The sequence below is a fragment of the Schistocerca nitens genome, chromosome 6 (assembly GCF_023898315.1).
Source record: "Schistocerca nitens isolate TAMUIC-IGC-003100 chromosome 6, iqSchNite1.1, whole genome shotgun sequence".
In the NCBI taxonomy this organism is placed as follows: domain Eukaryota; kingdom Metazoa; phylum Arthropoda; class Insecta; order Orthoptera; family Acrididae; genus Schistocerca; species Schistocerca nitens.
The window spans coordinates 115,759,091-115,778,226 of record NC_064619.1 but is presented as its reverse complement, the minus strand read 5'-3'; the positions used below and the strand labels follow the sequence as shown (position 1 = coordinate 115,778,226).

At 47.6% G+C, this 19,136-nt stretch overlaps 20 non-coding genes across 20 annotated transcripts; all 20 read left to right on the top strand.

Annotated features, from left to right (window-relative positions):
- The first annotated feature begins 2,057 nt into the window (after positions 1-2,057).
- Trnat-cgu (transfer RNA threonine (anticodon CGU)) lies at positions 2,058-2,129 on the top strand. The gene has a single exon. It is a non-coding gene; the product is annotated as a tRNA-Thr (tRNA).
- A 333-nt stretch (positions 2,130-2,462) lies between these two features.
- On the top strand, positions 2,463-2,536 carry Trnan-guu (transfer RNA asparagine (anticodon GUU)). The gene has a single exon. It is a non-coding gene; the product is annotated as a tRNA-Asn (tRNA).
- Positions 2,537-3,224: 688 nt separating this feature from the next.
- On the top strand, positions 3,225-3,296 carry Trnat-cgu (transfer RNA threonine (anticodon CGU)). The gene has a single exon. It is a non-coding gene; the product is annotated as a tRNA-Thr (tRNA).
- Positions 3,297-3,629: 333 nt separating this feature from the next.
- Trnan-guu (transfer RNA asparagine (anticodon GUU)) lies at positions 3,630-3,703 on the top strand. The gene has a single exon. It is a non-coding gene; the product is annotated as a tRNA-Asn (tRNA).
- A 688-nt stretch (positions 3,704-4,391) lies between these two features.
- On the top strand, positions 4,392-4,463 carry Trnat-cgu (transfer RNA threonine (anticodon CGU)). Its single transcript has one exon. It is a non-coding gene; the product is annotated as a tRNA-Thr (tRNA).
- Positions 4,464-4,796: 333 nt separating this feature from the next.
- Positions 4,797-4,870, top strand: Trnan-guu (transfer RNA asparagine (anticodon GUU)). Its single transcript has one exon. It is a non-coding gene; the product is annotated as a tRNA-Asn (tRNA).
- A 688-nt stretch (positions 4,871-5,558) lies between these two features.
- Trnat-cgu (transfer RNA threonine (anticodon CGU)) lies at positions 5,559-5,630 on the top strand. Its single transcript has one exon. It is a non-coding gene; the product is annotated as a tRNA-Thr (tRNA).
- A 333-nt stretch (positions 5,631-5,963) lies between these two features.
- On the top strand, positions 5,964-6,037 carry Trnan-guu (transfer RNA asparagine (anticodon GUU)). The gene has a single exon. It is a non-coding gene; the product is annotated as a tRNA-Asn (tRNA).
- Positions 6,038-6,725: 688 nt separating this feature from the next.
- On the top strand, positions 6,726-6,797 carry Trnat-cgu (transfer RNA threonine (anticodon CGU)). The gene has a single exon. It is a non-coding gene; the product is annotated as a tRNA-Thr (tRNA).
- A 333-nt stretch (positions 6,798-7,130) lies between these two features.
- Trnan-guu (transfer RNA asparagine (anticodon GUU)) lies at positions 7,131-7,204 on the top strand. The gene has a single exon. It is a non-coding gene; the product is annotated as a tRNA-Asn (tRNA).
- Positions 7,205-7,892: 688 nt separating this feature from the next.
- On the top strand, positions 7,893-7,964 carry Trnat-cgu (transfer RNA threonine (anticodon CGU)). The gene has a single exon. It is a non-coding gene; the product is annotated as a tRNA-Thr (tRNA).
- A 333-nt stretch (positions 7,965-8,297) lies between these two features.
- Trnan-guu (transfer RNA asparagine (anticodon GUU)) lies at positions 8,298-8,371 on the top strand. The gene has a single exon. It is a non-coding gene; the product is annotated as a tRNA-Asn (tRNA).
- Positions 8,372-9,059: 688 nt separating this feature from the next.
- Positions 9,060-9,131, top strand: Trnat-cgu (transfer RNA threonine (anticodon CGU)). The gene has a single exon. It is a non-coding gene; the product is annotated as a tRNA-Thr (tRNA).
- A 333-nt stretch (positions 9,132-9,464) lies between these two features.
- On the top strand, positions 9,465-9,538 carry Trnan-guu (transfer RNA asparagine (anticodon GUU)). Its single transcript has one exon. It is a non-coding gene; the product is annotated as a tRNA-Asn (tRNA).
- A 688-nt stretch (positions 9,539-10,226) lies between these two features.
- On the top strand, positions 10,227-10,298 carry Trnat-cgu (transfer RNA threonine (anticodon CGU)). The gene has a single exon. It is a non-coding gene; the product is annotated as a tRNA-Thr (tRNA).
- Positions 10,299-16,441: 6,143 nt separating this feature from the next.
- On the top strand, positions 16,442-16,515 carry Trnan-guu (transfer RNA asparagine (anticodon GUU)). The gene has a single exon. It is a non-coding gene; the product is annotated as a tRNA-Asn (tRNA).
- Positions 16,516-17,203: 688 nt separating this feature from the next.
- Trnat-cgu (transfer RNA threonine (anticodon CGU)) lies at positions 17,204-17,275 on the top strand. The gene has a single exon. It is a non-coding gene; the product is annotated as a tRNA-Thr (tRNA).
- A 333-nt stretch (positions 17,276-17,608) lies between these two features.
- On the top strand, positions 17,609-17,682 carry Trnan-guu (transfer RNA asparagine (anticodon GUU)). The gene has a single exon. It is a non-coding gene; the product is annotated as a tRNA-Asn (tRNA).
- A 497-nt stretch (positions 17,683-18,179) lies between these two features.
- Trnan-guu (transfer RNA asparagine (anticodon GUU)) lies at positions 18,180-18,253 on the top strand. The gene has a single exon. It is a non-coding gene; the product is annotated as a tRNA-Asn (tRNA).
- Positions 18,254-18,750: 497 nt separating this feature from the next.
- Positions 18,751-18,824, top strand: Trnan-guu (transfer RNA asparagine (anticodon GUU)). Its single transcript has one exon. It is a non-coding gene; the product is annotated as a tRNA-Asn (tRNA).
- The last annotated feature ends 312 nt before the right edge of the window (positions 18,825-19,136 follow it).

Here is a 19,136-nt window from a genome sequence, read left to right as displayed (position 1 = left end):
AACAGAATAACTCTATAGAAATGAAGTATCCTGGCAAGAACTGGCGACAAATTTGGATGAATATCAGCACTCCTCTTCTTCGTTCCCAAGTTCGTTCCGTGTGGTATGATGTTGTGAACGAGGTGATGCCCACGGGGGAGAAATTGTGGAAGATCCACTTACGGCCTACACCGACTTGCGACACATGTGGCCATGTGGAAACATTGCTCCACATATTATACTGCAGAGATCAGACGCAAATCTGGAAATGGACGAGAATGAAACTGGCTCTTATTAATAGAACGACGCCATCCGCAATACAACTGCAGGATATATTCCACCCGGACTGGCAATTATTTCCGAAATCTAAAAATAATAGCTATACCTGGTTAATTGGACAGTACCTATATTATATACTGACGACTAAAACGCCTACACTTTCTGATTTTCATATGTATCTTATTACCGAATATTACGCGATCAAACGATTACGAAAGTATAAAGAAAAATTTCAGAATTTTCTCACCGTTGCTTTGAATGATGGGAAGCTTTAAGTGTGCGAACCAATGGGTACGATTATTGCTTTTATTCTTTCTTATATTATCAGGGTATCTGTTTGTCGGTTCTCAGGACTCAATTGTTTCATAGATGGTACAATGTGTGCACCTAAGGTCACAGAGAAGCAGCGTGCAACAGGATGCAAACCTTGTGGAGCCTGTACTTATTTCTGTTTTTTTACGTTACCCAGCAGACAAGTATAGTTTCATTTGACGAAGTTTAAAACAGACGAGGCAGTATTTTCTTTCTAGATACCCATCTTTCCTCTATCAGGAACCATTCCTCTATTTATTATCTACGATGCTGAAAGAGCAATCTATGATCTTGTTGTTTTTGTCTCCACCAACTCAAGGAACACACAATAGTACCAAGTTACTTTACTGAATCACTGCAAGAAAACAGCACGGCGGCAATCTCGGCGAACATACTCTCAACGCTAAGAGATGACAACTTTGAATGAAGCCTTCAGGAACCTGAAACATCGACGAATACAGAACGACACGGAAACATTCATGCCATTACTAAGTGAAGACGAGCTTGAGAGGTAGTGATCCTGAGATATACCACCACCACAAAAAAAAAAAAATAAAAATAAAAACAAAAAAAAATAAAAAAAATAAAATAAATAAAAATCAAAAAATAAAAAGAAAAACAAAAAAATGGAAAAATAAAAAATAACAAAAAACTTCCACTAATAAAGCGCGGAAGCTAGCCGAAGAAGGCAAAAAACAAAAAAAAAAAAATAAAAAAAAAAAAAAAAAAAAGTGGCGCAATCGACTAGCGCGTTCGGCTGTTAACCGAAAGGTTGGTGGTTCGAGCCCACCCGGGGGCGAAATCGTTTTAACCGGCACCGAGGTGAGGACATACGTCAACTTTGTTAGAGATACACAGCTAGCGTGACAATTTGGCTGTGTTTGAGTGATGCCACAGAGCCTTATACACATTCAGCCAAGTGACACTGTAGGTAAAAACATGGCCCTACACAGACGTTCTACTCTTTTCCTATTTATTCGTCATGTGTGCACTGCAGTAGAGCGACGCCCACTACAAAAGACGTATTCTTTACATTCAATTTCAGCGTATACGTCGCGACTGCCATATGACAGGGCCTGTCTCTCGATGTCGATTTGTATTTGGTGTCTCTTAAGTGTCGATCTGCAGTGGGCCGCTGTTGGCCGAGAGACGTGCAGTCGCCTTACATGAAGCCCCATGGGCAACGCCAGTGCCACTGTGGACAACAGCATACTGTAGCCAGAGAGAGGAGCCGAAAGGCGCATTTCGCAGTCGAGCCACGCTATCCCACAAGCTGTGCACTAGGACAGGATTGTGCAGACCGCAAACTTCTGGTGGCCCGACGCTCGTCGTCGATCGTAAGGGCGAAACAGTCAAGAGATTTGGAAAACGGCAATGTGGACACCCCCTGCAGCAGCTGTGTGCCAAATCCGATATCTGGTCGAGGGCTGCAAGATTCAGTATGATGAAGTGACAATTCGGGGATAGCTCACAAACGCTAAGCTGCCGCCTTCTTAGCTCAGTGGTAGAGCACTGGTCTCGTAAACCAGGGGTCGTGAGTGCGAACCTCACAGAAGGCATTCATTTTTTTAACCTTCCTGCAAGGAGCGGAGCTATCTCGAGCAGCATCTAACACATGGCAGTACACTGAATGAAAGGGATGTTCTACAGCCTATGAAAAGTATTCTACTGGCCTCAGAGGTTTTCTGAATGCATTGGCACAACAGTGGTTTGTATGCATTTTGTAGTATAATGTCATGCTTGGCGATGTCATTCGTGTACGAGCCTCGCTACAGTGTGCATGCACGTTATCCATGTGAAGAGGCGCAAGCAGATGCTACCATTCTGCGAGATTCCTGCAGAAGGTATACGAATTGCGTTGATATACAGAGCACAAGTGAGCCAAATTCAAGGCCTCCGTGGCGCAATCGGCTAGCGCGTTCGGCTGTTAACCGAAAGGTTGGTGGTTCGAGCCCACCCGGGGGCGAAATCGTTTTAACCGGCACCGAGGTGAGGACATACGTCAACTTTGTTAGAGATACACAGCTAGCGTGACAATTTGCCTGTGTTTGAGTGATGCCACAGAGCCTTATACACATTCAGCCAAGTGACACTGTAGGTAAAAACATGGCCCTACACAGACGTTCTACTCTTTTCCTATTTATTCGTCATGTGTGCACTGCAGTAGAGCGACGCCCACTACAAAAGACGTATTCTTTACATTCAATTTCAGCGTATACGTCGCGACTGCCATATGACAGGGCCTGTCTCTCGATGTCGATTTGTATTTGGTGTCTCTTAAGTGTCGATCTGCAGTGGGCCGCTGTTGGCCGAGAGACGTGCAGTCGCCTTACATGAAGCCCCATGGGCAACGCCAGTGCCACTGTGGACAACAGCATACTGTAGCCAGAGAGAGGAGCCGAAAGGCGCATTTCGCAGTCGAGCCACGCTATCCCACAAGCTGTGCACTAGGACAGGATTGTGCAGACCGCAAACTTCTGGTGGCCCGACGCTCGTCGTCGATCGTAAGGGCGAAACAGTCAAGAGATTTGGAAAACGGCAATGTGGACACCCCCTGCAGCAGCTGTGTGCCAAATCCGATATCTGGTCGAGGGCTGCAAGATTCAGTATGATGAAGTGACAATTCGGGGATAGCTCACAAACGCTAAGCTGCCGCCTTCTTAGCTCAGTGGTAGAGCACTGGTCTCGTAAACCAGGGGTCGTGAGTGCGAACCTCACAGAAGGCATTCATTTTTTTAACCTTCCTGCAAGGAGCGGAGCTATCTCGAGCAGCATCTAACACATGGCAGTACACTGAATGAAAGGGATGTTCTACAGCCTATGAAAAGTATTCTACTGGCCTCAGAGGTTTTCTGAATGCATTGGCACAACAGTGGTTTGTATGCATTTTGTAGTATAATGTCATGCTTGGCGATGTCATTCGTGTACGAGCCTCGCTACAGTGTGCATGCACGTTATCCATGTGAAGAGGCGCAAGCAGATGCTACCATTCTGCGAGATTCCTGCAGAAGGTATACGAATTGCGTTGATATACAGAGCACAAGTGAGCCAAATTCAAGGCCTCCGTGGCGCAATCGGCTAGCGCGTTCGGCTGTTAACCGAAAGGTTGGTGGTTCGAGCCCACCCGGGGGCGAAATCGTTTTAACCGGCACCGAGGTGAGGACATACGTCAACTTTGTTAGAGATACACAGCTAGCGTGACAATTTGGCTGTGTTTGAGTGATGCCACAGAGTCTTATACACATTCAGCCAAGTGACACTGTAGGTAAAAACATGGCCCTACACAGACGTTCTACTCTTTTCCTATTTATTCGTCATGTGTGCACTGCAGTAGAGCGACGCCCACTACAAAAGACGTATTCTTTACATTCAATTTCAGCGTATACGTCGCGACTGCCATATGACAGGGCCTGTCTCTCGATGTCGATTTGTATTTGGTGTCTCTTAAGTGTCGATCTGCAGTGGGCCGCTGTTGGCCGAGAGACGTGCAGTCGCCTTACATGAAGCCCCATGGGCAACGCCAGTGCCACTGTGGACAACAGCATACTGTAGCCAGAGAGAGGAGCCGAAAGGCGCATTTCGCAGTCGAGCCACGCTATCCCACAAGCTGTGCACTAGGACAGGATTGTGCAGACCGCAAACTTCTGGTGGCCCGACGCTCGTCGTCGATCGTAAGGGCGAAACAGTCAAGAGATTTGGAAAACGGCAATGTGGACACCCCCTGCAGCAGCTGTGTGCCAAATCCGATATCTGGTCGAGGGCTGCAAGATTCAGTATGATGAAGTGACAATTCGGGGATAGCTCACAAACGCTAAGCTGCCGCCTTCTTAGCTCAGTGGTAGAGCACTGGTCTCGTAAACCAGGGGTCGTGAGTTCGAACCTCACAGAATGCATTCATTTTTTTAACCTTCCTGCAAGGAGCGGAGCTATCTCGAGCAGCATCTAACACATGGCAGTACACTGAATGAAAGGGATGTTCTACAGCCTATGAAAAGTATTCTACTGGCCTCAGAGGTTTTCTGAATGCATAGGCACAACAGTGGTTTGTATGCATTTTGTAGTATAATGTCATGCTTGGCGATGTCATTCGTGTACGAGCCTCGCTACAGTGTGCATGCACGTTATCCATGTGAAGAGGCGCAAGCAGATGCTACCATTCTGCGAGATTCCTGCAGAAGGTATACGAATTGCGTTGATATACAGAGCACAAGTGAGCCAAATTCAAGGCCTCCGTGGCGCAATCGGCTAGCGCGTTCGGCTGTTAACCGAAAGGTTGGTGGTTCGAGCCCACCCGGGGGCGAAATCGTTTTAACCGGCACCGAGGTGAGGACATACGTCAACTTTGTTAGAGATACACAGCTAGCGTGACAATTTGGCTGTGTTTGAGTGATGCCACAGAGTCTTATACACATTCAGCCAAGTGACACTGTAGGTAAAAACATGGCCCTACACAGACGTTCTACTCTTTTCCTATTTATTCGTCATGTGTGCACTGCAGTAGAGCGACGCCCACTACAAAAGACGTATTCTTTACATTCAATTTCAGCGTATACGTCGCGACTGCCATATGACAGGGCCTGTCTCTCGATGTCGATTTGTATTTGGTGTCTCTTAAGTGTCGATCTGCAGTGGGCCGCTGTTGGCCGAGAGACGTGCAGTCGCCTTACATGAAGCCCCATGGGCAACGCCAGTGCCACTGTGGACAACAGCATACTGTAGCCAGAGAGAGGAGCCGAAAGGCGCATTTCGCAGTCGAGCCACGCTATCCCACAAGCTGTGCACTAGGACAGGATTGTGCAGACCGCAAACTTCTGGTGGCCCGACGCTCGTCGTCGATCGTAAGGGCGAAACAGTCAAGAGATTTGGAAAACGGCAATGTGGACACCCCCTGCAGCAGCTGTGTGCCAAATCCGATATCTGGTCGAGGGCTGCAAGATTCAGTATGATGAAGTGACAATTCGGGGATAGCTCACAAACGCTAAGCTGCCGCCTTCTTAGCTCAGTGGTAGAGCACTGGTCTCGTAAACCAGGGGTCGTGAGTGCGAACCTCACAGAAGGCATTCATTTTTTTAACCTTCCTGCAAGGAGCGGAGCTATCTCGAGCAGCATCTAACACATGGCAGTACACTGAATGAAAGGGATGTTCTACAGCCTATGAAAAGTATTCTACTGGCCTCAGAGGTTTTCTGAATGCATTGGCACAACAGTGGTTTGTATGCATTTTGTAGTATAATGTCATGCTTGGCGATGTCATTCGTGTACGAGCCTCGCTACAGTGTGCATGCACGTTATCCATGTGAAGAGGCGCAAGCAGATGCTACCATTCTGCGAGATTCCTGCAGAAGGTATACGAATTGCGTTGATATACAGAGCACAAGTGAGCCAAATTCAAGGCCTCCGTGGCGCAATCGGCTAGCGCGTTCGGCTGTTAACCGAAAGGTTGGTGGTTCGAGCCCACCCGGGGGCGAAATCGTTTTAACCGGCACCGAGGTGAGGACATACGTCAACTTTGTTAGAGATACACAGCTAGCGTGACAATTTGGCTGTGTTTGAGTGATGCCACAGAGTCTTATACACATTCAGCCAAGTGACACTGTAGGTAAAAACATGGCCCTACACAGACGTTCTACTCTTTTCCTATTTATTCGTCATGTGTGCACTGCAGTAGAGCGACGCCCACTACAAAAGACGTATTCTTTACATTCAATTTCAGCGTATACGTCGCGACTGCCATATGACAGGGCCTGTCTCTCGATGTCGATTTGTATTTGGTGTCTCTTAAGTGTCGATCTGCAGTGGGCCGCTGTTGGCCGAGAGACGTGCAGTCGCCTTACATGAAGCCCCATGGGCAACGCCAGTGCCACTGTGGACAACAGCATACTGTAGCCAGAGAGAGGAGCCGAAAGGCGCATTTCGCAGTCGAGCCACGCTATCCCACAAGCTGTGCACTAGGACAGGATTGTGCAGACCGCAAACTTCTGGTGGCCCGACGCTCGTCGTCGATCGTAAGGGCGAAACAGTCAAGAGATTTGGAAAACGGCAATGTGGACACCCCCTGCAGCAGCTGTGTGCCAAATCCGATATCTGGTCGAGGGCTGCAAGATTCAGTATGATGAAGTGACAATTCGGGGATAGCTCACAAACGCTAAGCTGCCGCCTTCTTAGCTCAGTGGTAGAGCACTGGTCTCGTAAACCAGGGGTCGTGAGTGCGAACCTCACAGAAGGCATTCATTTTTTTAACCTTCCTGCAAGGAGCGGAGCTATCTCGAGCAGCATCTAACACATGGCAGTACACTGAATGAAAGGGATGTTCTACAGCCTATGAAAAGTATTCTACTGGCCTCAGAGGTTTTCTGAATGCATTGGCACAACAGTGGTTTGTATGCATTTTGTAGTATAATGTCATGCTTGGCGATGTCATTCGTGTACGAGCCTCGCTACAGTGTGCATGCACGTTATCCATGTGAAGAGGCGCAAGCAGATGCTACCATTCTGCGAGATTCCTGCAGAAGGTATACGAATTGCGTTGATATACAGAGCACAAGTGAGCCAAATTCAAGGCCTCCGTGGCGCAATCGGCTAGCGCGTTCGGCTGTTAACCGAAAGGTTGGTGGTTCGAGCCCACCCGGGGGCGAAATCGTTTTAACCGGCACCGAGGTGAGGACATACGTCAACTTTGTTAGAGATACACAGCTAGCGTGACAATTTGCCTGTGTTTGAGTGATGCCACAGAGCCTTATACACATTCAGCCAAGTGACACTGTAGGTAAAAACATGGCCCTACACAGACGTTCTACTCTTTTCCTATTTATTCGTCATGTGTGCACTGCAGTAGAGCGACGCCCACTACAAAAGACGTATTCTTTACATTCAATTTCAGCGTATACGTCGCGACTGCCATATGACAGGGCCTGTCTCTCGATGTCGATTTGTATTTGGTGTCTCTTAAGTGTCGATCTGCAGTGGGCCGCTGTTGGCCGAGAGACGTGCAGTCGCCTTACATGAAGCCCCATGGGCAACGCCAGTGCCACTGTGGACAACAGCATACTGTAGCCAGAGAGAGGAGCCGAAAGGCGCATTTCGCAGTCGAGCCACGCTATCCCACAAGCTGTGCACTAGGACAGGATTGTGCAGACCGCAAACTTCTGGTGGCCCGACGCTCGTCGTCGATCGTAAGGGCGAAACAGTCAAGAGATTTGGAAAACGGCAATGTGGACACCCCCTGCAGCAGCTGTGTGCCAAATCCGATATCTGGTCGAGGGCTGCAAGATTCAGTATGATGAAGTGACAATTCGGGGATAGCTCACAAACGCTAAGCTGCCGCCTTCTTAGCTCAGTGGTAGAGCACTGGTCTCGTAAACCAGGGGTCGTGAGTGCGAACCTCACAGAAGGCATTCATTTTTTTAACCTTCCTGCAAGGAGCGGAGCTATCTCGAGCAGCATCTAACACATGGCAGTACACTGAATGAAAGGGATGTTCTACAGCCTATGAAAAGTATTCTACTGGCCTCAGAGGTTTTCTGAATGCATTGGCACAACAGTGGTTTGTATGCATTTTGTAGTATAATGTCATGCTTGGCGATGTCATTCGTGTACGAGCCTCGCTACAGTGTGCATGCACGTTATCCATGTGAAGAGGCGCAAGCAGATGCTACCATTCTGCGAGATTCCTGCAGAAGGTATACGAATTGCGTTGATATACAGAGCACAAGTGAGCCAAATTCAAGGCCTCCGTGGCGCAATCGGCTAGCGCGTTCGGCTGTTAACCGAAAGGTTGGTGGTTCGAGCCCACCCGGGGGCGAAATCGTTTTAACCGGCACCGAGGTGAGGACATACGTCAACTTTGTTAGAGATACACAGCTAGCGTGACAATTTGGCTGTGTTTGAGTGATGCCACAGAGTCTTATACACATTCAGCCAAGTGACACTGTAGGTAAAAACATGGCCCTACACAGACGTTCTACTCTTTTCCTATTTATTCGTCATGTGTGCACTGCAGTAGAGCGACGCCCACTACAAAAGACGTATTCTTTACATTCAATTTCAGCGTATACGTCGCGACTGCCATATGACAGGGCCTGTCTCTCGATGTCGATTTGTATTTGGTGTCTCTTAAGTGTCGATCTGCAGTGGGCCGCTGTTGGCCGAGAGACGTGCAGTCGCCTTACATGAAGCCCCATGGGCAACGCCAGTGCCACTGTGGACAACAGCATACTGTAGCCAGAGAGAGGAGCCGAAAGGCGCATTTCGCAGTCGAGCCACGCTATCCCACAAGCTGTGCACTAGGACAGGATTGTGCAGACCGCAAACTTCTGGTGGCCCGACGCTCGTCGTCGATCGTAAGGGCGAAACAGTCAAGAGATTTGGAAAACGGCAATGTGGACACCCCCTGCAGCAGCTGTGTGCCAAATCCGATATCTGGTCGAGGGCTGCAAGATTCAGTATGATGAAGTGACAATTCGGGGATAGCTCACAAACGCTAAGCTGCCGCCTTCTTAGCTCAGTGGTAGAGCACTGGTCTCGTAAACCAGGGGTCGTGAGTTCGAACCTCACAGAATGCATTCATTTTTTTAACCTTCCTGCAAGGAGCGGAGCTATCTCGAGCAGCATCTAACACATGGCAGTACACTGAATGAAAGGGATGTTCTACAGCCTATGAAAAGTATTCTACTGGCCTCAGAGGTTTTCTGAATGCATAGGCACAACAGTGGTTTGTATGCATTTTGTAGTATAATGTCATGCTTGGCGATGTCATTCGTGTACGAGCCTCGCTACAGTGTGCATGCACGTTATCCATGTGAAGAGGCGCAAGCAGATGCTACCATTCTGCGAGATTCCTGCAGAAGGTATACGAATTGCGTTGATATACAGAGCACAAGTGAGCCAAATTCAAGGCCTCCGTGGCGCAATCGGCTAGCGCGTTCGGCTGTTAACCGAAAGGTTGGTGGTTCGAGCCCACCCGGGGGCGAAATCGTTTTAACCGGCACCGAGGTGAGGACATACGTCAACTTTGTTAGAGATACACAGCTAGCGTGACAATTTGCCTGTGTTTGAGTGATGCCACAGAGCCTTATACACATTCAGCCAAGTGACACTGTAGGTAAAAACATGGCCCTACACAGACGTTCTACTCTTTTCCTATTTATTCGTCATGTGTGCACTGCAGTAGAGCGACGCCCACTACAAAAGACGTATTCTTTACATTCAATTTCAGCGTATACGTCGCGACTGCCATATGACAGGGCCTGTCTCTCGATGTCGATTTGTATTTGGTGTCTCTTAAGTGTCGATCTGCAGTGGGCTGCTGTTGGCCGAGAGACGTGCAGTCGCCTTACGTGAAGCCCCATGGGCAACGCCAGTGCCACTGTGGACAACAGCATACTGTAGCCAGAGAGAGGAGCCGAAAGGCGCATTTCGCAGTCGAGCCACGCTATCCCACAAGCTGTGCACTAGGACAGGATTGTGCAGACCGCAAACTTCTGGTGGCCCGACGCTCGTCGTCGATCGTAAGGGCGAAACAGTCAAGAGATTTGGAAAACGGCAATGTGGACACCCCCTGCAGCAGCTGTGTGCCAAATCCGATATCTGGTCGAGGGCTGCAAGATTCAGTATGATGAAGTGACAATTCGGGGATAGCTCACAAACGCTAAGCTGCCGCCTTCTTAGCTCAGTGGTAGAGCACTGGTCTCGTAAACCAGGGGTCGTGAGTTCGAACCTCACAGAAGGCATTCATTTTTTTAACCTTCCTGCAAGGAGCGGAGCTATCTCGAGCAGCATCTAACACATGGCAGTACACTGAATGAAAGGGATGTTCTACAGCCTATGAAAAGTATTCTACTGGCCTCAGAGGTTTTCTGAATGCATAGGCACAACAGTGGTTTGTATGCATTTTGTAGTATAATGTCATGCTTGGCGATGTCATAGTCAGCCGGCGGCTGCGCTGGAGGTCGGACGTGCCGTGCTGTGCGCTGCGTTGCGTTAGCTCCGCGTGGTAAGCCTCTGCTCTTGCTGCAGCGCGTCGTTTGTCTATAGTGTTTTGTGGCCATGGTAGCGCATTAAGAGATGTCTCAACCACAACGAAAAGACACACTGAAATTTACGTTTGATCGCAACTTTGCTCGACCGAAATCTTTTGATGTGGAACAGTGGTTAGAAGATGATGTTCACATTGGAATTGATGATATTGTCGGTATCCATTTTTCGATTATGAATAGTGTGGTTTTTGTCAAATTTGCCAGTTCGGAATTGTGTGACAGAATAGTTCAATCCTGTGGTGGCGTCATGAAATTTAAACATTCTGATGGCAATGTTGGGGAGGTTCTCGTTGCACATGCTGGTCTAGGTATTCGAACCGTACGCGTCTTTGAACTTCCCTTTGAAATAACATGTGGCCAGATAAATGCTGTTATTTCTCCTTACGGTAAAGTTTTGAGTAATATTGCCGAACGGTGGTCTGCTGCACACAAATTCCCTGTTTTGAATGGTGTGCGCCAATTAAAAGTCGAATTGCAGAAACACATTCCGTCATTTATAAACGTCTGCGGCTATAGGGCTGTTGTGATGTACGATGATCAACCGAAAACATGTGCTGCTTGCAACTTACCAGGCCACGTTCGTGCTGAATGTCTGCAAAGGCGGGTGGCGCAGCTGCCTGCGGGCGATGCCTCTAGGCCATCTGGTATGTCAACACTGCCCCTGTCGTACGTCGCCGTGACGCGCGGTCTTGCAGGTGGTACTGTGCCCCCCGAAGTTACTACGAATAACGACCTACAAGCGACCGACATACCGACCGACTCAAGTGTAACATCTGTCGAACACCAACCCCCCTCGGAAGAAGTAGCTGCTCCTGCCGTTGTCACTGTGGAACCGCACAATGAGGCAATGGATGCGGACGCGGCCTCGGTCGCCTCGAGTCATGCTCCTCTGCATCCTGACACTTCTTTAGATGTCGGAAGCCTACCAGGTGCCAGGGAAACAGACCTGGCTTCTAGTGGTGCTACTCCGTATCCTGAAGCTTCTTCAGCAACTGACTACCGCCTCTCAGGAGCTATGACAACAGACCTGGCAACGACCACTTCTAGTAGTGCGACTTCGCAACCGGAGGCTTCTTCAGGTACTGACCAAAGTCCGCAACGAGGCGCCTCTCCCAAGAAATCTAAAAAACGGAGGATCGCGCGCCAAGGTGCAGAACAGTCTGCACCACAACTGCGTGAACGGGCGAAGCAAATAGAGGGAAAAGTACGTCCGTCTACATCTGAGAACTTGACATGTAATCAGCAGTCATCTAACGAAGACCCATTGGTCCCGGGCAAGGTCTCCGGTTCTGTCGGTTTGCATATAGATGGCGTAGCACTTTCTCGACCCGACGATACAGGTCACCAGAATCTACCTGACCATAGTGCAACACTGAATGACGAGCCTCTGAGAGATCGGTCGACTTCGTGGGCCGACGATGTCGACGAAACTACCGCGGAGGGAGCAATTATGGACACCACAGGAACCGTTACAGTCGCCACGATTGCCACCAAACAAGATGACACCATTATGACTGTTAACTCCACGGCAGATACTGCCCCAGACAAAGAGAAGCCGACTGATCCCTTCCCGAGCCGTGAATATTTCTAAATTGAACAGTTTACTGACTAGTGTCCGTATGTCTAACAGATCAGATTTCTTGATGTTTTTTCGATGTGACTTGTTGTTTTGAGTTTTTCCTAAAGGTACTCCCGTTTTGGCGAACGTAGTTCCGTTGCAGGCCTATAGGATCGCCACGCTGAATGTCAACAAAATATGTAGCGTCTTTAATGTACAAAATTTAAGAGATTTCCTATATGCCTCTGATGTGGACATATTGTTATTACAAGAAGTAGCAAACATTAAACTTGACTTCATACAAGGGTATAATGCTATAGTTAATCCTGGAATTGGATGTGACTTGGGTACTGCATTTATTTTCAAAGAGGGCATCATAATTAAGGACGTAGACAAACTGCCTAACGGCAGAGGTATTGCCGGCACCTTCCAGACCACGAGGATCATTAATGTCTATGCCCCCTCTGGTTCTACCAATCGTCGCCAAAGAGCACAGTTTTTTAAGGAAGGAATTGTTCCATTGTTTGGTGTACGCTGCAGCCATACCATCCTTGGAGGTGACTTTAATAGTGTACTTCATGCCGCAGACCAAACTCCGAACTTTAACAAATCGCCAGAACTGGAACGGATCGTCACTGACCTCCGTTTAACTGATTCGTGGGAGCACAAGCACGGAGCTGCACCTGGCTTTACTCACCTCACTAATCATTCAGCAAGCCGGTTAGATCGGATATACGTCTCACCCAATCTGAAACACCGCATTCTGCAATCTGAAGTTTGGCCGACCGTTTTTTCGGACCACGCTGCATATATCTGCACATTAAATATGGAACGACAAGGAACATGTCGCAATAAAGGGCTGTGGAAACTTAATGTTTCACACTTAAAAGACCCTGCCTGTCACGAAGCCTTTCTCACCACGTGGAGAGACTGCGAGTCCAAACTTGCCTCCTACACCTCGACCATGGATTGGTGGCTTAAATGCGCCAAACCACGGATCCGTAGATGTTTCATCAACTACTCCCGGGAGAAGAGCTTTTGGCATAAACGAACAATGGAATTTTACTTTCACTGTCTCCGAGAACTTTACCAGCAAGGTGCATCAGCTATTGGGCACCATGACCGAATTAAAAAAGTCCAGGCAAAAATACTGACGTTACGGAGACAACAGCTTGAAGGTTACCAGATACGGTCAAGAGCAGAGACTATAGCACAACAAGAAGCTACTTCAGTCTATCACGTGATTCGTGAAACTAACAGAGGATTCCGCAAAATACTGACGGAGCTCCAAACTGAGAATGGAACCACCTTAACAATGCATAACGAAATAAAAGCGGCAATCGTAACCCATTTTGACAACTTGTTTTCAGCTAAAGTAGTAGACGAACAAGCACAGGATGATTTACTGGCCAACCTGCAAGGAAGAGTTAGTACCGCGTCTGCGGACGCTCTAATTGCAGAGGCAACCGAAGACGATGTAGAGTATGCTGTTTATAAAAGTGCAAAAAATAAATCCCCTGGAGCCGACGGACTACCAGCAGAGTTTTATCAAGTCTTTTGGAACCATATCCGACATAGACTTACAGGCATCTGTAATGAACTGCTGACACTCAGTCAGGAGATACCAAAAGATTTTCGAGAAGGGATCATAGTGTTAACCAAAAAATTCTCGGCTGGCAAGAAAATTGGAAACTTGAGACCAATCACGCTGCTGAACAGTGATTATAAAATTTTTACGCGGCTCTTAGCCCACAGACTTCAACATGTAATGACCAGTGTTACCGGACCGTATCAGTCTAGTGTGGGCAAGGGTAGACGAATTCAACAGACATTGGCCAACTACCGCGACATAATTTCCATAGCGGAAGTGTGCCGACTACAATGTGCCATCGTGTCGTTAGATTTTGATAAAGCCTTCGACAGGATCAGCCACTCCTACCTCCTGACAACGATGGATGCAATGGGCTTTCCGCCGAGATTCGTTGAAGTCATACGGCGTTTGGTCAAGAATAATTCCTCACGGATAATCATCAATGGGCAGCCTAGCCGGCCAATAGAGATCGCCAGTTCTGTCAGGCAAGGTTGTCCGCTGTCCATGGCACTTTTTGCCTTGGCCATCGAACCCTTACTCGCTACCTTGACTCAGCGGTTACAAGGATTACAAATACGAGGAAACAAAATACTTTGTCAAGTTTATGCGGATGATGTTGGATTTCTTGTTATGAATATGGCAGAAATCGAGACGGCGATGCAAATGATTGATAAATACGAAAAAGCGTCGGCCGCAAAGTTGAACAAAACCAAGTCCGGCATATTCAATATCGGACGTGGCATTGGCATGCGCTCCCAAGGTCCGTTACGCGAGCTCACGGCCTTGAAGTGTCTCGGCGTTGATTTTCGAAAAAATATACGTCAAACTATTGCGACCAACTACAGAAAAGTATTAACTACCATACGTGCTAGTGTACGGACACACAGTATTAGGCAACTAAATGAAATTCAGCGAGTGTCTCTCGCGAACGTCTCCATTACTTCCAAAGTCAATTATATCGCACAGGTTTTGCCAGTGCCCGCCGTCATTGCCAAACAAATTATGTCGGCAATAGGCTATTTTGTGAGCCGTGGTCACATATTTAAAATCCCATATGACACGCTGACACTCGCCACTAAAAACGGAGGCTTAAACTTAACGGATGTTACAAAAAAGTCCCATGCTCTGTACATCTGCAATACGTTTCGGCAATGGAGACAATCAAGCAGTTGTCTCGCTGCACACCTTCTAACAGAAATAGCTCCAGATGACCTCTCACCACCTATTCATGTGCAGCATATTCCGAGCGCACTTTACCATTTGCGATGGTTTTTAATCGAATATAGCTATCTACATTCACGAATTCCGGAAAACGATATGAACAACGTAAAAGAAATATATGGCAAATTGATGGCAGAGAAGAAGAAAAATAAAATAGAACACAAATACCCATGTTATAACTGGAAAGTGATATGGGACAATATTCATAACCGTACTATAGCTACCGACCTGAAAGCAACATGGTACTTCGCTGTAAACAGGAAATTTGCAACTAACTCTAAACTTCATACGATCCACCTCGCAGCCTCGCCACTCTGTGAAACGTGTAATTTAATTGATAACGAAGAACATCGTTTCGTGTGTGACAGGGTTCAAGCTATATGGCTGTATGTACGACAGAAGTTGGCGGTTATCCTCCGAACGTCACCTCACGCAATAACACCGGCGGACTTTTTGGCGCCGGATGATGTACCCTTTCCTACCGCGAAGCGAAACGCAGTCAACTGGCTGAAAGCTGCAACAGTGCATTACCTCTTCAAGAAAGAAGAGAAAAGCAAAGAGGATTTTTGGATCTATCTGCTAACCGAGCATCACAAGTTACTGAAAACTCGTAACTATAAAGAAAATTATGCTAACTTTTTAATCAAGACCTTAATGTAACAGAAGCAAAAAGAAATATTTTGGATTCAGAGGAAACAAAGCAAGAGCTGGTCATAATACCGCCTTACTTTACAATCACAGTGATGAAAACAAAAAAAAAAAAAAAAAAAAAAAAAAAAACCCTAGGCATTGGACAAAAAAAAAGTGGCAAAAAAAAAAAGTGGCAGAGCAAAAACAAAAAAAAAATGTGGCCTAATGGATAAGGCATAAAAAAAAAGTGGTTAAGGAAATAAAAAAAGAAAAAACAGCGGTTAAGGCGAAAAAAAAAAGTGGTTAAAAAAAAGTGGTTAAGGCAAAAAAAAAAGAAACAAAAAAAAAAAAGAAAGTCGTCGAGCATTCGACAACAACAAAAAAAAAAGTGGAAAAAAAAAAAAAAGTTGGTAGAGCTCTTGCCCGCGAAAAAAAAAAAAAAAAAAGTGGTAGAGCACTGGTCTCGTAAACCAGGGGTCGTGAGTTCGAACCTCACAGAAGGCATTCATTTTTTTAACCTTCCTGCAAGGAGCGGAGCTATCTCGAGCAGCATCTAACACATGGCAGTACACTGAATGAAAGGGATGTTCTACAGCCTATGAAAAGTATTCTACTGGCCTCAGAGGTTTTCTGAATGCATAGGCACAACAGTGGTTTGTATGCATTTTGTAGTATAATGTCATGCTTGGCGATGTCATTCGTGTACGAGCCTCGCTACAGTGTGCATGCACGTTATCCATGTGAAGAGGCGCAAGCAGATGCTACCATTCTGCGAGATTCCTGCAGAAGGTATACGAATTGCGTTGATATACAGAGCACAAGTGAGCCAAATTCAAGGCCTCCGTGGCGCAATCGGCTAGCGCGTTCGGCTGTTAACCGAAAGGTTGGTGGTTCGAGCCCACCCGGGGGCGAAATCGTTTTAACCGGCACCGAGGTGAGGACATACGTCAACTTTGTTAGAGATACACAGCTAGCGTGACAATTTGCCTGTGTTTGAGTGATGCCACAGAGCCTTATACACATTCAGCCAAGTGACACTGTAGGTAAAAACATGGCCCTACACAGACGTTCTACTCTTTTCCTATTTATTCGTCATGTGTGCACTGCAGTAGAGCGACGCCCACTACAAAAGACGTATTCTTTACATTCAATTTCAGCGTATACGTCGCGACTGCCATATGACAGGGCCTGTCTCTCGATGTCGATTTGTATTTGGTGTCTCTTAAGTGTCGATCTGCAGTGGGCTGCTGTTGGCCGAGAGACGTGCAGTCGCCTTACGTGAAGCCCCATGGGCAACGCCAGTGCCACTGTGGACAACAGCATACTGTAGCCAGAGAGAGGAGCCGAAAGGCGCATTTCGCAGTCGAGCCACGCTATCCCACAAGCTGTGCACTAGGACAGGATTGTGCAGACCGCAAACTTCTGGTGGCCCGACGCTCGTCGTCGATCGTAAGGGCGAAACAGTCAAGAGATTTGGAAAACGGCAATGTGGACACCCCCTGCAGCAGCTGTGTGCCAAATCCGATATCTGGTCGAGGGCTGCAAGATTCAGTATGATGAAGTGACAATTCGGGGATAGCTCACAAACGCTAAGCTGCCGCCTTCTTAGCTCAGTGGTAGAGCACTGGTCTCGTAAACCAGGGGTCGTGAGTTCGAACCTCACAGAAGGCATTCATTTTTTTAACCTTCCTGCAAGGAGCGGAGCTATCTCGAGCAGCATCTAACACATGGCAGTACACTGAATGAAAGGGATGTTCTACAGCCTATGAAAAGTATTCTACTGGCCTCAGAGGTTTTCTGAATGCATAGGCACAACAGTGGTTTGTATGCATTTTGTAGTATAATGTCATGCTTGGCGATGTCATTCGTGTACGAGCCTCGCTACAGTGTGCATGCACGTTATCCATGTGAAGAGGCGCAAGCAGATGCTACCATTCTGCGAGATTCCTGCAGAAGGTATACGAATTGCGTTGATATACAGAGCACAAGTGAGCCAAATTCAAGGCCTCCGTGGCGCAATCGGCTAGCGCGTTCGGCTGTTAACCGAAAGGTTGGTGGTTCGAGCCCACCCGGGGGCGAAATCGTTTTAACCGGCACCGAGGTGAGGACATACGTCAACTTTGTTAGAGATACACAGCTAGCGTGACAATTTGGCTGTGTTTGAGTGATGCCACAGAGCCTTATACACATTCAGCCAAGTGACACTGTAGGTAAAAACATGGCCCTACACAGACGTTCTACTCTTTTCCTATTTATTCGTCATGTGTGCACTGCAGTAGAGCGACGCCCACTACAAAAGACGTATTCTTTACATTCAATTTCAGCGTATACGTCGCGACTGCCATATGACAGGGCCTGTCTCTCGATGTCGATTTGTATTTGGTGTCTCTTAAGTGTCGATCTGCAGTGGGCCGCTGTTGGCCGAGAGACACGTATTCGTGTACGAGCCTCGCTACAGTGTGCATGCACGTTATCCATGTGAAGAGGCGCAAGCAGATGCTACCATTCTGCGAGATTCCTGCAGAAGGTATACGAATTGCGTTGATATACAGAGCACAAGTGAGCCAAATTCAAGGCCTCCGTGGCGCAATCGGCTAGCGCGTTCGGCTGTTAACCGAAAGGTTGGTGGTTCGAGCCCACCCGGGGGCGAAATCGTTTTAACCGGCACCGAGGTGAGGACATACGTCAACTTTGTTAGAGATACACAGCTAGCGTGACAATTTGCCTGTGTTTGAGTGATGCCACAGAGCCTTATACACATTCAGCCAAGTGACACTGTAGGTAAAAACATGGCCCTACACAGACGTTCTACTCTTTTCCTATTTATTCGTCATGTGTGCACTGCAGTAGAGCGACGCCCACTACAAAAGACGTATTCTTTACATTCAATTTCAGCGTATACGTCGCGACTGCCATATGACAGGGCCTGTCTCTCGATGTCGATTTGTATTTGGTGTCTCTTAAGTGTCGATCTGCAGTGGGCCGCTGTTGGCCGAGAGACACGTATTCGTGTACGAGCCTCGCTACAGTGTGCATGCACGTTATCCATGTGAAGAGGCGCAAGCAGATGCTACCATTCTGCGAGATTCCTGCAGAAGGTATACGAATTGCGTTGATATACAGAGCACAAGTGAGCCAAATTCAAGGCCTCCGTGGCGCAATCGGCTAGCGCGTTCGGCTGTTAACCGAAAGGTTGGTGGTTCGAGCCCACCCGGGGGCGAAATCGTTTTAACCGGCACCGAGGTGAGGACATACGTCAACTTTGTTAGAGATACACAGCTAGCGTGACAATTTGCCTGTGTTTGAGTGATGCCACAGAGCCTTATACACATTCAGCCAAGTGACACTGTAGGTAAAAACATGGCCCTACACAGACGTTCTACTCTTTTCCTATTTATTCGTCATGTGTGCACTGCAGTAGAGCGACGCCCACTACAAAAGACGTATTCTTTACATTCAATTTCAGCGTATACGTCGCGACTGCCATATGACAGGGCCTGTCTCTCGATGTCGATTTGTATTTGGTGTCTCT